Here is an 18,067-nt window from a genome sequence, read left to right on the forward strand (position 1 = left end):
GTGTTCTACAACATACCGTGCAATGGCTTTATCGACTTTTCCCTGGCTAGCAGTCCCTCGGTTAAAATCCAGCCGCTGTTGCTTAGGTGGAGGTGGAGTGGCGTCGGCTGAGTCTCTGTGGTCTTAGCTACTAGCTTCGTCCCAGCATGTTGTTTTTGCAGATGTTTTAAGAGATTTGAATTACTGGTTTGGGCAGTAGATAGGATCTTTGACCCGCCAAGACACAACTTACATTTAACTAAAACGTTCTTTTCTTTGTGCTCGACAAAAGTGAAATAGTGAGAATATCTCCAGGTGGAGAAACTAGACTTGAGCTCCGCCGCCGCCATGATAGTCTTGTTAGTAAGCAACACAAACACGCCCACAGCGCGTCTCCGCATGTGACACAGGAAGTATCAAAGTACATTTACTCAAGTACTGTACAAGTACAGTTCTCATCTCTGTTCGCCTGGCTGTTGACTATATAAAAAAACTAACGGAGTAACGCACCATGTAGTAACGGTAACTGAGTTACTGAATTTAAAAAGTAATGCGTTAGAGTACCAGTTACTGTAAAAAATAACGGCGTTACAGTAACGCGTTAGTCCCAACACTGATCGTCTGACGCAACATATGAGCTGCCATGCAGAAAGACAGTGACAAAAAGAATCCAGCAGCTTTATGACAATGAAAAGGAAGATAAAGAGAATTTATTGGAGAAAGCCGAATGTGTTGCCCTGACTGGGGATCATTGGACCTCGGTAAGCAATTCAAATTACCTCGGTGTGACGGCACACTTTATTGACATCAAGTGGCGTCTTCACTCATTTGCCTTGACCATCCAGAAGACCACCACTAGGCACTTTGCTGAAAACGTGGCAGAAGATTTTGAGTCTGTGGCAGAGGCCTGGGAAGTCACACTAAAAGTCACCACAATCGGAACAGACTGTGCCCGAACCATGATCGCTGCAATGAGACTGCTCACATTCCAGCATGCCGTGTGTTGCTCACGTGTTGCAAAGGACCATCACAGTTTGCCTTGCTGACAGCGGGTTCACAGGCACATTGGCAAGATGTCGTAAGATAGTGGGGCATTTTAAACACAGCCCCTCAAACACAGAGGAACTGCACAAGGAGCAAACAGAACTAGAACAAGACAAAGAGCCACTGATACAGGATGTTTCCACAAGGTGGAATTCAACACTGTTTATGATCTCTCGTCTGCTGAAGAACCAAGAGGCTGTGAAGGCTACTCTAGCCAAACAGAAGCACAAGCTCACCATGTTGACTACAGTAGAGTGGGACAGACTGCAGAGGCTCGAGACCCTCCTTAAATCATGCAGGTAAACACCCACCAACTGTTTTATTAATGGGATTAATTAATCATTGCTGTCCCTTGAAAAACGTTGTGAATTGACTATGATTGTGCAGTATAAATTAAATTGCTTTTCCAAAATGTATTGTCCTGAATATCAATATCACTATGACTATAGTATAAAGTTGCTACTGTTTTTAATCTACTATTAATTGGTACAATAATAAATCACTTTCCAAAACTATCCACTGGAGGGAGGGATCCACATGTGACTGAGCTCCTTGGGGGTGAGACTTATGTCTCGTGCTCTGTTGTGTTACCTGCTCTCCGTCACCTGACCCGCACCATGGAGGTCTCAGATGACGACCCAGCCTATGTGGTGAGGTTCAAGGCTGAAGGACCTGTCTCAACGCCAAGATGCACTCAACCATGGATGGCTCAGGGTGGCGACAGCACTCGACCCGCGCTTTAAGGTAACATGTGTAATGGTCTTCTTTGTTTTTCTCTTTTCTTGCTTTTTGACCTCCTTTCCCCTGCCCCCCCTCTTCTTCCCTCCCCCCTCTTTCTTTCTATGGAATAATAATATGATGGGAACCATGTACGAAAATGAATTTCACCCACCTTTTTACTCTGTAAATCTGTAATGTGACAATAAACCTGATTCTGATTCTAAGGACCTAAAGTGTCTACCAAGAGGAGAGCGAGGAGGGGTGTGGACCAGCGTTGAGGCACTGCTGCAAAAAGAACCAGACAGAGCCACTCCAGAACCCACAGAGGTGCCAGCAAGGAAGAGGAGCTTCCTGCTGTTTAATTCAGACTCTGAATCAGAGGATGAAGAGGGGCCCAACGGGGCTCTGGGCCGCTACAGGGCAGAGCCCACCATCAGTGAGACAGACTGCCCACTGCAGTGGTGGTCCACTCATGAGGGGGCCCATCCACAGCTTTCTGCCCTAGCCCGCAAGTATATGGGCAGCCCTGCCACTTCTGTCCCTTGCGAGAGACTTTTCTCACTGGCAGGTAACATAGTTCAAAAGAAGAGGCCTTGAGCTCTGAACATGTGAACAGGCTAGTTTGTCTCAGCAACTGGCTGAAAGAGAAGAAGCAGAATAAGTAGTCTTAGAGGTATCCTGAGGCCAAGGGGCTTGTTACTGAAATGTTGATCAAACAGTGGCCTATGCAACAGAGATTTTATTTTTCATCAGGATATTGGAAGAATAGGAGGGATTGAGGTCAATCACTGGCACTTTTTTATTTTATTTTAAATGGTACACTTTATGTTGAACTATTTATTATGTTGTTGGTGCAACTGGCACTTTATGTTGAACTGTTTATTGTTTTGGCCAAGGTTATTGAGATAGTTGGACTGAAATTGATTAGATTTTTTAAATCAACAAAGTCTGTTATGGCCTCTGAAGCAAGAGAGATGTTTTTGAATAGTCAGGGTTTCCAATGTTCTAAATGTACTAGAAAGTATTGTGTTTTACTTAAAAAAGTACCACCTTGAAAAAAAATAAACAATGTTTTGTTGCTTAAGCTTATGTATTCAGTCATTATTCAATGGTATACTAAAATCCATGTGAAAATTGCTTCTCACTGTTCTCAGGTCAAATATGTATATTTGATTAAAAATGCGATTAATTTCGATTAATTAATTACAAAGCCTCTAATTAATTAGATTAATTTTTTTAATCGAGTCCCGGCTCTAATAATAAGTGGTAAACTGAAGAGCCGTTTGGGAGCCGAAAGAGCCGGCTCTTCTTGGTGAGTCGAGCCAAATGATCCGACTCACCAAGAAGAGCCGGAATTCCCATCACTAAAGAACTGGATACAACGTGGGAGGCGGGGCCTCATTCATTCCTATGAGAGTTGCTCAATAGCGCATGATGACAAAATGGCCCAATTTTTGAGAGAGCGAAACGTCACAGATTACCCGGCATGCCTGAGAAGTACCCGTATGTGCGCTCATAGCGCATGCGCAACTTTAACCACGCCGCCCAAAAGGCTCGTTCACGTGAATTTGCGTACACGTAACAGCACCGCGCGTTCATGACAGCATGGTACTGGATTTAACGAACGAGAACAGGCACGAGGCGGCAGTTAGCAACTAGCGGCTAGCTAGTAAATTATGCTAAATCACACATCAATCGTTATGTACTTTTATATTACGCTGACATCAGGATCTAGTGATATCCATGCAACAGAGCTTCATTTAGCATGATACTTGTGTGGGTTAACTTGTACATGAAACCACTTGGTAAAATATAAAAATGTATGTTGAAGCCTGTTATGATCAATTGTGAGTTAAAACTTTATCTAAAATGGATGATGGATTACTGTGGTGGAGTTAAAATAACAATAGCCTATTTATTTTTGAAATGTGATGGAGTAAAAGGATAGTAACTGTGATTATTCATGTTAAGTAGCCCACAATTAACTAAAACAATTGCAAGTGCAATAAGAAGCTACAGGAACGTTAATCTACGTCGGTAATATTAACTTTATTTAATACAACATTTACGGTACAAGATTTACATCATACAGCCCATGTAGTATAATATTTTACAAATGATGAATTACAGCAAACATGTGCAATATATCCATTATTACAGCTCCGTGGGATGGCAGTAAGGCGATATGGGTCCGTTGTTATTGTGCATCCATGGGTAAAGATAAACGCATGTAGTGCTGAACACGTAACATGAACGTGCCGGGCAGCGCGGTCCCGTGGGTTAGATGCGCGTTCATAATGCCGAGGGAAATAACTCTCAGAATAACGTTATTAGCACATTTTTACAACTTGAGGAACGAATGTTTTTAATAAGGGCTATACAAGTGTTCATACTGGGTTGTTTATTTAGTTTAAAAAAAATTATCCAACAAGTTACAGACCACTCTTTCCCAATGTAAGTCAATGGGAAAAAGTGTTTCCGGGCCCAGCAACCAAACGGAAGTGTAGTACCGCCGTTTGGCCACTACGAATATTCTCATCAGACTCCGGCGCACTTCCTGGGGGCTTGGCCCCTGCCCCCGCCTCGACGTAAGCGTGACGTATGTGGTGCTTTTGCTCTGGCCGGACAATTTTTTGGTGCTTGAAACGAACCGGATTCCGGAGCTAAGAGGCTGCTCCGCTGCGGTGTGAAGAGGAAAACCCGGTGCTTTTCAAGCTCCAGCTCCTAACCGGCCCTGAAACACCGTTGGTGTGAATGAGGTATAAGACCCACCGAGATCAGATATCCTAGTTTATCAGCCTGCGAGCCCACATTATGTTGTGATAAGTGTTAGTTTTACCGTGGTATCGTGTTGATCCGTGGCGCACTCGCAGGGCTGGAGTGACTTTTGCTGTTGGGACTCGGGTTTGAGTCCAGCATGAACTTTTTTGTTATTTTCATGTCGATGGACACTGAATATTATGTAGTTTGAATAGAGGATTCCTAATATTGTTTGCCGAGACCAACATGAATGACCCATCAGCATTTTAAAGTCTAATATCCCTGCACATGCAGCAATGACATTTATGCTGCTATCTTTGCAAAAACGAGTTAAAGGTCCCATGTCATGGCCATTTCCACTGATCATAATTCCATTGTTGAGGTCTACTAGAATATATTTATACTGTGCAATTTTTCAAACTCACATTGGTTTCGCATACAGCATCTCTGTAAAGTATGTGTATTCAGCAGTATTCACGCTCTCCACTAAACGGCTCGTTGCAGCTCTTGCCCCCCCCCCCTCCCTGTGAGCCCAGTGTGCTCCGATTGGTCGGGACCAGTCGGGATGTTGTGAATCGCGCTGATGTCCGTGGAGGTGTGATTTCCTTGTTTAGCGATACACAGCGAAACACAGCCAAACTCATCCTGAGCACACACAAAGTCACAGCCGAAGTAAAAACAATAAGTGTGGCTTGATATTGAGTAATAAAAAGGTTGATAAACGCTGTGAGAATGGGTCTTTAGAGAGAATTTCACCGCGATCCCAACTGTCTGTTATCAGCCTGCAGCCAGGGAGGAGAAATCAGCAGAGCTGCCTGCACTGAGTGTGTGAGGAAGTCCGTGGATTGGTCAATTTGGACCAATCAGCGGGGGCTTAACGTAACGGCTCCGCGGACGTAACGTAACGGCTCCACGGATTGGTCCATTTCGTTCCGGGGACGATATGACATCATGATGTACCCGGAAGAATCAAATGGACAGTGACGTATCTCCAACGAGGCGTTTTGGGGAGGTATTTTCTGTGTTAGAGTTTACTCGCTACATGGTGTACTTTGAGGGTTTTGACTCTGCACACCATTCACATGCATAAAAACCTTCATAACACACAAGGGGACGGGTAATAACCGGAAAAGCATGACATGTCACCTTTAACAGTCACATGTTATCTGGATGAGTGCTGCAGAATGCCGTTTTTATAAGGGATGTATATGTGTGTGTCTTTCATATTAAACATGATCGCTGGTAGATAGCCACAGAAGTCGTAACACAGTTTAACCTGGGCGGATCCCATTTTCCCATGGGTGGATCCCAGTTGACCCTGAGCGAATCACAGTTTACCTGAGAGGATCACAGTTTAACACAGCTGAAAACTTCTCCACGCTGCTTTCAAACTCTGAGTAAACAACGTACGCTTCACTGGGAGGCTGTCTGAAGGTGTACACATGTCTCAGATGGACTTGGTATCACATTAGGAACGATATTCAGTGATAAGTCGGGCAACATGCAATAGCTGGTCACGTGCTTTGACCACCAGGTGTCCCTTTCTATCAGCTCTGCACGGTTATGGTGTAAATACAGCCTATCTACCAATTGGATCAAATATAAAAGTCAGCCGAATTAGTGTTGATACTGCAAGGAGACGTATTGTGTGAAAATAAATGTAAGATGCTGTTTAATTGCTTATATATTTATGATTCACGTCACATCTTCAGTTTTGGCGGCAGTTCTCCTGTTTGTCTAGAAGTCTTCTCAGCAGGGCTCTATAAATAGAGAATTACGGCAGATATGTAATATTTAATGCAGCCGAACCGTGTATTACAATGCCGTTATGTGATGACTTTCAAAGAGAAAAGCAAGCACACTCGGAATAAAGTATTATTGTATTTTTAAAAAACGTTTTCAGATTTCACATCACATAAACACCAAATCCCAGCATGCATTGCGGATAACCATCGAATCATCGAGCTGAGGATCTTGCCTACGTCTGTTTCCGGTTTCGTTTAATGACCGATGTATTTTGTTATACACACATTCCTTCACATTTACATTTTAATGTGCATTAAAGTATTTCGCGAGGCCTTCTAACATGTTTTTAAATATAACTACGGTTGTAGTTGAATAGTTTGTAAATTAACATGAACCGAAGCTGTTGCTTGGCAACTCAATCGCACAACGTCACGTCCGTTAATTCCACATCCACACGCATGGATTAACATCGATTTAATACATTAATGTAGCCTTTGTTTATGCTAAAAGAGGTGTCGACCAGCTGGGGCAACAAGAACATCGCTGTAATCGAGTGTGACTATTAAAATATAAATCATTACGTCGGGGTAGCATTTGCTTGGTATTTCCGGTTATTTCTCCACTGGTTAACATGGGTTAACAATACCGTGTAGCTGTCACGTTTGAAGGGGACGAAACCGTGACATCTTCACGTCTCCCAGCATGGTAAATCGTCACATGTTCACGTCTTGCCGTGATACCGGGTTGAAAACAACATAACCAAACACAGATGACTGTACCATGTCTGTCACGCAGGGGTAACAGTGTAAAGTTTGGACAAACTGTCGTGTTTAGGAAAACACGGTAAATAATAAAGTTTTTACCGAACATATTTGTTGTATTTACTAATAGAATAGCAACACGACTGCTTTAGACGCTTTTTGTGACAAGCTTGAAGTGCATTGAGTGTATAAAACTGAGCTTGGCCCCCGGCTGGCTGAATAGAGTAGAACAATCCAGTAGACGGAGAAAGAGAGAGAGAGTGGACGACCCAAACACGGACGGTTAGCAGCAACTATCAACCAACGGCCGCCTGACAGCCCTTTTTAAAATAGCAAATTCTTCAGCGGTAATACAAGAAAAATGTGACCAAGTGAAAAGAACAGCTTGGCGAAGACTGTCAGAAACGCATGACAACCAACTTTGGTTGTTAAGAGAGGCGCACCATGGCATCTCAGCCGAGGTAGGCAGACACAGCTAGCACAGAAGGGCGCTAGCTAGCACAGCCTGACCGGGTAACTACCCTTAATTAGCTAGATACGGTTAGTCTGATAACTAGCAGCGCACTTGAGCAAAGTCAACTTTAAGTTTGTAACTCTGCAAAGGTATCAGAATTAAAGGGGTGTTTTTTTTTTTTGTTAATAGTAAACCGACAGAGGATTTTGGCTTTGGTAAGCTTTCTAGTGCCCGGCCGTCCACTTCTCCCATAGGGATATAGTGCCGTCGGTCAAAATATTAGGGCCAAGGGATGGCCCGCTGGGATTTTGATCCCGCTGCCACCATATTTTGTTACGACAGCATCATATGCGTGTCATGCATGTCATTGGACCCTAGGTGGCGGTATTCTAATAGGTTTGTACTTTAACTGCATGGGGGTCAATATGGGGTCCCACCTCCCACATATTTGTAATGTTGTGGGGCGGGGGGGGGGGGGGGGGGGGGTGTCCAACAACTCAAATATTTGTACCATGTACTTATACTTATGGGGGGGGGGTGGCTGTTGTCTGGGAATCTGAAGTATGGAAACTTAAACCCTCCCAGAATTTTTTTTTCAATAAAATGTCAAATTTCTCACATAATCCTGATTTATGCGAATAGTCTGAGAGGCTAGTGCTGGAGAAGAATGAGCAAATTGAAAAAAAATCCAAAAATGTGCTTGGTGCTCCGAGCCTTTGAGTGTGTGTTGTTGCACTTTTGTGGAACCCGCTTGCAAAATGTGGGGACCCTGCGACCTTCGAGAAGGTCAAAACCGAGGTCAGAGGTCACGTTTTCACGCCGTACGGTGCGCACAAAGGAAGGTCCGACCACTTCGAGCTTGCTCTCATTAGAACCGGCTCGAAAAGTACATGCAGATTCATGTCTCTGCTGCTCCTAATGTCAAAGGTTACGGCTTGAAATGTAACAAAGCTCCAAAGGTCAAAGGTCACGTTTTCATGCCGTACGGTGCCCTTTACGGCACAAAAGAAGGTCAGACCGCTTTGAGCTTGATGTCATTTTAACTGTCTCGGAGAGCAGATGCAGATTTATGCCTCTGGTGCAACTAAATGACAAAGGTTATGGCTTAAAATTTAACAAAACCTTCCCTTAAGGCGTTTTGAGAAGCTGCAGTGCTGCATGAGTGTTTAAAGCACTAAGGGCTAAAGAGATAATTTTTTCACAGGGGGTGTCTATCGTTTTTCAAATGTAACGCCAGCTGAATACACTTGATTTTTGTATTCTGATTACGTAACGCCGTTACATGTATTCCGTTACAACCCAACCCTGTGTATATCTCTCCGGACTGTCCACCAGCAGATGACAAACACCCACCTCTCCGCCTCTTCCAAGGGACGAGGGAACCGTGCTGCAGAGTTCCCGTTAACATTTTTTTTCTTCTGACAGCCCAGCAGCAGGAGAGGTGGGGAGAGGGAGGCGGGGCTATTTCATCGTTATCAGAATATGATCGTATAGATCGCTGCTAGATGAGGGCAGTGGGGGCTCTTCTTGGAGTCTGGCTTTTTAAAAAAAACCAAAGATCATTAGTGAACTTTGAGCCATCATTTATTTTGCAGGCAGCTCTCTGCCTCTCTCACGTTATTATGGCGTGCGCCAGAACCAACAATCAGTTTTTACCGTTATGAGTTCGGTTCAGAGGATAAAGCACATACAACATTAATTAAACTCGATATTTGTTCACTTGAATTTCACTTTGAATTCTTGGATATTCTCAATGGGTGAATAATCTTTATTATTAATAATAATAAAATAATTAAAAAAAATAAAAAACTTTTTTTTTTTTTAAATAACACCTTAGCTTTCTCAGGGTGGGCCAATGAGTAAACTGGTGGCAGTAGACAGCCGTCTTGGTGTGTGGTGCGAGATGGGAGATGTAGTTCATTGAGCGGTTTCACACAAAAAAAAGTGTTACTTAATTGACAAACATCATATGTGTAATTCGTGGCACAATTCAAACGGGATCGAAAGATAATCTTTCTCTCTCCATTGACTTCAATACATACTTTTTCCGAAATAAGGTCCCATGGAGCTCCCCCCGGAAAGGGAGGGACTTCGCCTCTCTATTCATAAATAGACACACACAGGCGTTGCACCTGCAGCACGACACAGCTCCCCCTACAGTCCTGCAGCAGCACAGCAGTGCTAAATATGCTTCTATTCTCGCTACTCTGACTATTCCATTGCAGGTTTTACAGGCAATTATTTATATTCCTACTAAACCTTTGCTCCTAAATTAGGATCCACATCTGCAGTTTGCCATGTATAAAACACTTTGGATATAAAGTACAATCACAAATGTCTCTTTCCTCCAAACTATTGAGAAATAGAAGAAGTAATGTGCTTTCAACAATGTGTTTTTCCTTAAACAAGTCAATACACAGGTTTAATGGGTCAGAGAACCAACGTCCCAGTGCACGCCATTTTTTTTATTCCGGCACAAGTGTAAACCTTCTGGTGTGAAACTAAAGCTAGTTTAAAAATAAACCCTTAAACTAGCTTTCTTAAATGGAACAACCAATGGTAAAATAACAATTACATATATTTTTGTATTTTATAATAAATATGGTTTTCATGTGAATGTTAATTCAACATCAAAATTCAATTGTTGCCCCAAAACGGTGGAACCTTGATATTGCTCTTATTTTGTAATGTTAAATGGCTTCATTTTAAAACCAAACTCTCCACTGCATCTCTTCATGGAAACAATGCGAGTGCTTCTGCAGGTCTCTACCGCTCTCTGCTGGACAACACTGAAATGCATATATCTCTTTACTTTGATTTTAATGTGGTATGGTTGTATTTAATGTTTTCAGTGTTTTCAATTCCCCCCAAATTACAGTATACTTAGAGATGATTTGACATAATGCAGGTTTTAAGATAAAGAACAGCTGGCCAATTCCCAAGTAGGGCTCGATATCTCTCTATTCTGGTGAGATATAGTTGCAACAAACCGATGCAAGAAGTAAACAATCTGAAGGGGGTCTTATGTTGTATTTAGCTATGTTATTTTACCTGTTTGACCTGTGAAATACCATTAAAAGGTTTGCTCTTGGAAATATTAGCCCTTTACCATTTTCTATGTCTGTCATGTTATAATTGCATAAAGGTTTATTCACTGTTTTGAACAGATCATTTATTCATTTCTTTTCTACAGACAAGGACAGATGAGGTTCAGTGTGTCGAAGAAATCTTGAGGGTAAGTCCAGCTTTTACAACTCTCATTTACAGTTGCTACATCTGCCTATAATGTTTATTTTATGAAGAGTGATGCCTGTATTGTAGTTAGGCCGTCTTTAGGCTCCTTGCATATAACCAGGGCTGCACATAACTGGTGCGCAGGTACCTCCGCCAAAAAAAGAGCACCGGGTCATTTGAAAAAAGGCGCATTTGCGTACCAACATTGAGAGAGGGAGAGGGAGAGAGAGAAGAGAGAGAGAGAGAGAGAGGAGAGAGAGAAAGACATTTGCGAGTTGCATATGAACCAGCGGCGCCGGATTCATTTCAGAAGTGGGGGGGTCAAAAAGTGCGTGTGTATGTGACATAGCCTACTTGCCAACCCTCACGATTTTCGCGGGAGACTCCCGTTTTCCTCCCAAAGTCATATTTATCCCGCATTCCTCCCGATTTCTGACTAAATCTGATTTGTTCATTCTAACATAACGCACCAAATGTTACTGTTTCGACTTCAATACAGCTACACCATTGTTTGGTTTCCATGGTAACGTGTCTCTTTAGTAGCGCGAGCAAATGAAAGTCTGAGAGGGTCTTCAGGAGGAAGATAGTCAGAGAAAACAGAACAAGAATGGACAACTCAACCCTCTGCTCACTCCTTTCCTGTACATTAAACTATACAGACCAGCCCACACATATGACAGCGCAGTTGCTCATTCCATCTCTTCTTTTTTCCTGCTACGCTCTTGTTTGACAAGCTGAATGTTGACTGGTGTTTGACTGAAGTAAGCTCTGTGAAAAGTTCCAGTTATTAACTCGGTATTTACAAAGCTGTCATCTCCACATTTGGAGAAAGTTACAAGCCGTTTGACAGCATCACATCTGCATATTTCACAGAAGGCTCGTTTAGTGGTTTTGCAAATAATTAACCACTCTCTGTTTTTGTACCATTCTGCATTGAAGTACCTTCTCTTTGCCCAAATAAGCTTTTATTGGCCCGTCACAATGTCCCGACAACAAACCTCCATGCAGTCGGAACCAGCCTGTTTCGGTTCAACGATGCCGGCGGCGGCGGTTTTGACAGCCTCTGCGGCCGCAGAGCTGCTGCTGGGGTTCATCTGGCTGCGCTGGTTCTATGGTTGAAGGACCAGGCTCCGGAGTTGTGGATGTCAGGGATGTGACATTCAAGTTGTTGAATTTCAGCTTAGTTTGACTGTATTTTGTTTTCTTATGCGCCGGTTCTTCTGACATGTTTGCAAGTTTATCTATCTGACACACACTGAACAACGTAACACATAACGTAAACAACGTAACAAATAAACACATCTAAGCTTTGTTATTGGTTGTAATGTACATGGATACATTTGAATGGTGTGACAATGTCCTATTTGATTGGATTAAAATGTACATGTTCTTCCTGTTATGTCTGCCTGCTGTATTTTACCTAATGCAAAGTGACCTGCTCCATCGAAATCAGTCGCATTGATCCGAAGACACATTTTGAGTTGTATACACTGTTGGAAAGAGGAGATTCCTAGCTTTCTAATGATATCAGGATTGTTTTTGTACTAGGCTATATTAAGCAAAATATGTCACATTATATAATGACTGTCACCGAGTCATCATTTTGAGAAAAAGGCCTTAAAGTTTCCTCTTCTCTGGATCGCTCTGATTGATTATTAGCGGAGCAAATGATTAAAGTAGTACGGAGGGAAGATATTTTCGTTTGGATTACTGGTCTGGGGGGAGCTCGCGAGTGTGTGCGTGTATACCACGCGTGTGTGTTTGTGTATTTTTGCGTTTGTTTCCCGGGGAAAACTTTCAGGAGAAACACCGGCTGTTGTTATGCTTGCTGTGACGTCAAGTTACTCCGTTCTCCGCTCGTAATTATGCCGTTAAAAGCTTCAAAGCTGTATTTATCATCTGAATTTGCCGAAACAAGTTTAATATTCTGAAAGCCAAGACTTTGTTTATTTGAAATCAGATGAAAACAAACTGTAAAGGACCCTGCGGTGTTATCTATGATTACTATGCCTTACATTCATAATGTCAGCGGAGGGAGGGGAAGCGGCGCTGTAGAAGAGCAGAGTGGCGAGTGAGAGGCGAGCTGTGTTCTTCCCTTTACAAGCTTAAAAATTGCCTGTAGCTAATGAGATTGAATATAACAATCAACAATAACAAAATATACACAGCTAGATCAGATGGCGTTCTTTTTAGATGCGACTTTAGAGTAGAGGGGAATTATTGAAACGGGATGTGTACAGGGTTCCGCGGCATCCGCTGCTGCGAAAATGTGGGGCAGGGCCGTAAAGTGGGGGGGCCAATGGCCCCCCCGCTTCCGGCGCCCTTGATATGAACTCAGGGCCGGGCGGTAGCAGTGGCGTTATAGATGTTCGCCTAGGGCGCCAGATCTGTGGAGGCGCTGCGCTGGCAGTTCTGGGAGGGAAAAAAACATTTTTGACCGTTGGGGCTCATCCTAATTTTCTATCTTGATGTAACAACATTCATAATTAAGTAGATGTAACACCCTTTTCACCCCGGTTACACGTTTTATTTGCCCTGTACAATGGGCGCTGTAAGTGATGAAAATGGGGGATGTTGGCTTATCTGGCGCCCACAGCCAAAATGCGAGGGAGAGAGGGAGGGTGCACCGGTTCCGGCGCAGTTGTTATTAGAATCTGGTGCTAGCTGCTCTAACGGATATAAGAAGAAGATGTTTCTACAATAATATGGAGGAGAGTTCTCTCCAGTCAGACTGAGAGGCTGATAACTACAGCTCAGTGAGGTAAAGGACTCTGAGTGTTTAGATAGTTCACTTTAGTCTAGTTATCTCAGTGGGTCTCAAACGTTTTGATCACAATTTATGTAAACACATATTTCCAAGGCACTCCTTTATAATTATTGGGATAAAACAGGTTTGAAATCATTCCAATGTATACTATAGGACAGTAACCAAAAATATCCTTTAAAACTGGAGAGATACAAAAAAATGCATACATAAATAAATGTTAAGGTAAAATAAGATATGAACAACAAAAATAAAATAAGTTACATTAATTTGTTATTGTCTATGGTAGGTTATTGGTTATGTTCACATACTTATTTGATTACATCCACTTGTCTAAGATGACAACAGAGACTTTCGACCCAAACCCAGCTGTTGACTTGTGGATGCAAGCAGCTAATCACAGACTCAACCAGAGAGAAAGTAGTAGGCCTATCATCAGCTACCATGTCTGACAGAGAGGAAGACAGTGAGGAGAACAGTCATGAGGGTAGTGATGACAGCTTGTAGGATTACTGGTCGTGCTAATGTTGTCTTGTATGAAGGGCCGTGTAGGCCAACATTCAAACTCACCTCGCACACACACTACTGAAAACATCTGGCCTTGCACACACACTACTGAAATACTCTCACATTCACTACTGAACACCTCACACACACAGTACTGAAAACATCTGGCATTGCACACACACTACTGAAATACTCTCACATTCACTACTGAAAATTAAGCCTCACACATATTACTGAAAATGAACCTCACACACACGCAACTGAAAATTAACCTCACGCACACACTACTGAAAACCTCTGGCCTTGCACACACACTACTGAAATCCTCTCACATTCACTACTGAACACCTCACACACACACTACAAAAAACATCTGGCCTTGCACACATACTACTGAAATCCTCTCACACACTACTGAAAACATCTGGCCTTGCACACATACTACTGAAATCCTCTCACACACACTACTGAAAACATCTGGCCATGCACACATACTACTGAAATCCTCTCACACACACTACTGAAAACATCTGGCCTTGCACACATACTACTGAAATCCTCTCACACACACTACTGAAAACATCTGGCCTTGCACACATACTACTGAAATACTCTCACATTCACTACTGAACACCTCACACACACACTACTGAAAACATCTGGCCTTGCACACATAGCCTACTACTGAAATACTCTCACATTCACTACTGAACAACTCACACACACGCTACTGAAAATTAACGTCATACACACACTATTGAAATCCTCTCACATTCATTACTGAACACCTCGCACACACACTACTGAAAATTAACCTCACACACACACACTCCTGAAAAACATGTTACTGAAAGGTTCTCAGTAGGGAATGTGCATGTGTTTCACCTATGTGTGTGAGGGGATTCTTGCTGTAACGGAAGTCATTCTAATGTAACGGAAGTCATCTGCTAGTGGTCTCTTTGCTAGCCCCGTTAGCTTCATTAGCTCCAGGCTGCTACTCGGACGTGTTTGTTGTGTTGATGCCTGGTGGAGTATTCTTCATTGAAATATCGCACTTGTCTTATGGCTCTGCGGTTCAAACAGACCGTCTATGAATGCAGTTTATTCGGTAAGTGAAATTCAAGCACTTTATTTCTTACTTGTCTTTTTATTCAGCTAGACGAAGCTACATCTGTGCTAACGATGCTATCCGTAGCATACAAGTTAAAACATAATAGAGAAGTGTAAAACATTAAGAAGGATTATACTGTAAAACATAAGGCTTCTCGGTGAGGTTGGTAAAATAAGGTCATGCTTGTACATTAGTTAGTTTGCTAGTTAGGTAACTATGCATTGTTATTGTTAATTTAAAATAGCTATGCTCGACGATGCAGACAGCTAGCGTCACATTAGTGTTGAAGAGCAGAGTACGGTATGAGAAGATTAACCCATAGATTAACCTCACTATAAGATCTGTGTATCTGAAAAATATGAATCTCACATTTCCAGTTGGTTCCAGAAATAACGTTGACGTAGATATTGCAATATGGTTTGTTGAGCTGGAGTTGATTATTGAAGCTTACTGGTTAACGTTCATCATATTAAACGAACGAACCCAAACGTTGTTGTTTTTATTAATATTATTACCAATACTTACTTAGCATTTTATTATCATTACACTGGAGAAACCGATTTATTGTGGCAGCAGAACGTGAATATGTAACTTAATGCCTGCATTTGAGGACGAAAAATAGCTCAGTCAATGCTTTAGGGACAAGGAAATGATTTGTTTAAATATTAGATATGACGTTATGTGTGCTTCTGTGACAATGAAGATTATTCATTGCATTACATTTGTTGAAGATGTTTGTCTTTTACCCTTACGTGTGTGTGGGCTTTGATATCCAGCACTTTTTTTAAGGATAACAAAGATTATCACATGACATTTGCATGTAAAAAAAAGTCTGTGACCAACACATTGTTACTTTACATATACATCTGTTTGTTTAAAGTTTCCAGGTGATGCAGACAGACCAGAGGATGCTGACCACGAGAGACAGACCTATTCCTAACATGAGTGAACTTCAGCATGGACTCAAAGGTACAAAGACTCCTTTCATACTGTACAAAGAATCGAGAAACGTTCTGGTTTAAATAGATAAAGTAACAACTATAATCAGCTTTCACATTTCAATGTATTTAAGGCAATTATTATTTTACATTGTGAGAATTGCTACCATTTGTCTCTACATATTGTCTGTAAAAGACGTGGTAAAAGTGGTTCTTGCAGTGAGACAACCGAGCAGTTGAATATTATTTAATAAGATATTTTAATGTTGATTAACTGCAGACTGTTCATTCATAATCTGATTATCTTTGTAGTACAAAGTGATGAATTAAAAAAACACATTAAAATTAAAAAAATACATTATTTCTACAGCCGCTAAATAAACAAACCTTTCATAAATAACACACTTGCTCTGCAATAATGTCATATGTTTCTTGTCATTTCTGTTAGGAAAGGACATACCTGAAGGACACAACTGCCTCACCGTTTTCTCAGAGGGGCAAGAAGAAAATGAAAAGCTGATTTCAGATTAAAGACCAATACAGGACATTCACTAAGAAACTACACTTTTATTGTGAACACAAAGTCAAACAGGACCATCATTTGTTTGTGACAGCTGAGCCCAGTATGTGCTCACAGATGCAGTTAGGGGGTTTCTTCATCAGGCCTGGTCCTCCTCCATCAGGCCTGGTCCTCCTCCCAGAGAAAGACCTCTCCACCTCAGTCCTCTCCAGCCAAACCCACAGACAGGACATCCGTCATGCTGAGGTTTCTCCCAAAGTCTCTGCACGCTGTCTCAATTGATCCACACTGTGAATATGAGGGGGAAATGTGTGTCATAAATGCTTTAGACAATAAGAAATATGAAGTTAACTGTAAGGAATGGCTCATTATTTTTTAAATAGACAAAACTATTACTGTATTTCAATATCTCATGTCTGAAAGTTTAATTTAAAAGAAGAAGAGGCCCCAAAAATAAAGATTGGTATATCAATAAATGTAGTTGATTTTGTCTTTTTAACTGTTTTAAAGTAGATAGAACTGGTACTTAAGAGTTTGAATACAGTCTGGTTGCGGAGGAGGGACACAGGTAAGAGCATATAGCTGCCATCACATGTAACTAAGCTTGACTTGAATTTATTAAAAGTATAATTAAGTAACAGCAACAAATCAATAACAAAAATCATGCAAAAATGTGAATCTTTGCTGGGTCCACTGTTGAATTTACCACATATTGTATGTTTTAGAAACCTTAAGGCATTTATAGATTTGTATGCAAGTAACATCCCAAAACTCAATACCTTAGATTATTATTGAAAGTTTTGCTGACTCACTTTGGGGTCCTTTTTATTTTAGAATCGTTTTTCATGAGACAGTCAATTTAAATATTTGTACTATGCCATATTCACATTCATTTGTAACACACACGTAAGGGTAAAAGACAAACCACAATAAGTCGGTTTCTCCAGTGTAATGATAATAAAATGCTAAGTAAGTATTGGTAATAATATTAATAAAAACAACAACGTTTGGGTTCGTTCGTTTAATATGATGAACGTTAACCAGTAAGCTTCAACAATCAACTCCAGCTCAACAAACCATATTGCAATATCTACGTCAACGTTATTTCTGGAACCAACTGGAAATGTGAGATTCATATTTTTCAGATACACAGATCTTATAGTGAGGTTAATCTATGGGTTAATCTCATACCGTACTCTGCTCTTCAACACTAATGTGACGCTAGCTGTCTGCATCGTCGAGCATACCTATTTTAAATTAACAATAACAATGCATACAGTTACCTAACTAGCAAACTAACTAATGTACAAGCATGACCTTATTTTACCAACCTCACCGAGAAGCCTTATGTTTTACAGTATAATCCTTCTTAATGTTTTACACTTCTCTATTATGTTTTAACTTGTATGCTACGGATAGCATCGTTAGCACAGATGTAGCTTCGTCTCGCTTGTTAGCTGAATAAAAAGACAAGTAAGAAATAAAGTGCTTGAATTTCACTTACCGAATAAACTGCATTCATGGACGGT

General features: G+C 41.4%; 1 long non-coding RNA gene across 1 annotated transcript; it reads left to right on the plus strand.

Moving 5' to 3' along the window:
• Positions 1-503: 503 nt before the first annotated feature.
• On the plus strand, positions 504-2,891 carry LOC117551331. The gene is made up of 3 exons (XR_004569772.1): positions 504-1,322; positions 1,549-1,767; positions 1,969-2,891. It is a non-coding gene; the product is annotated as an uncharacterized LOC117551331 (long non-coding RNA).
• Positions 2,892-18,067: the final 15,176 nt, after the last annotated feature.

This window comes from Gymnodraco acuticeps, unplaced genomic scaffold, assembly GCF_902827175.1.
Source record: "Gymnodraco acuticeps unplaced genomic scaffold, fGymAcu1.1, whole genome shotgun sequence".
Classification (NCBI taxonomy): Eukaryota; Metazoa; Chordata; class Actinopteri; order Perciformes; family Bathydraconidae; genus Gymnodraco; species Gymnodraco acuticeps.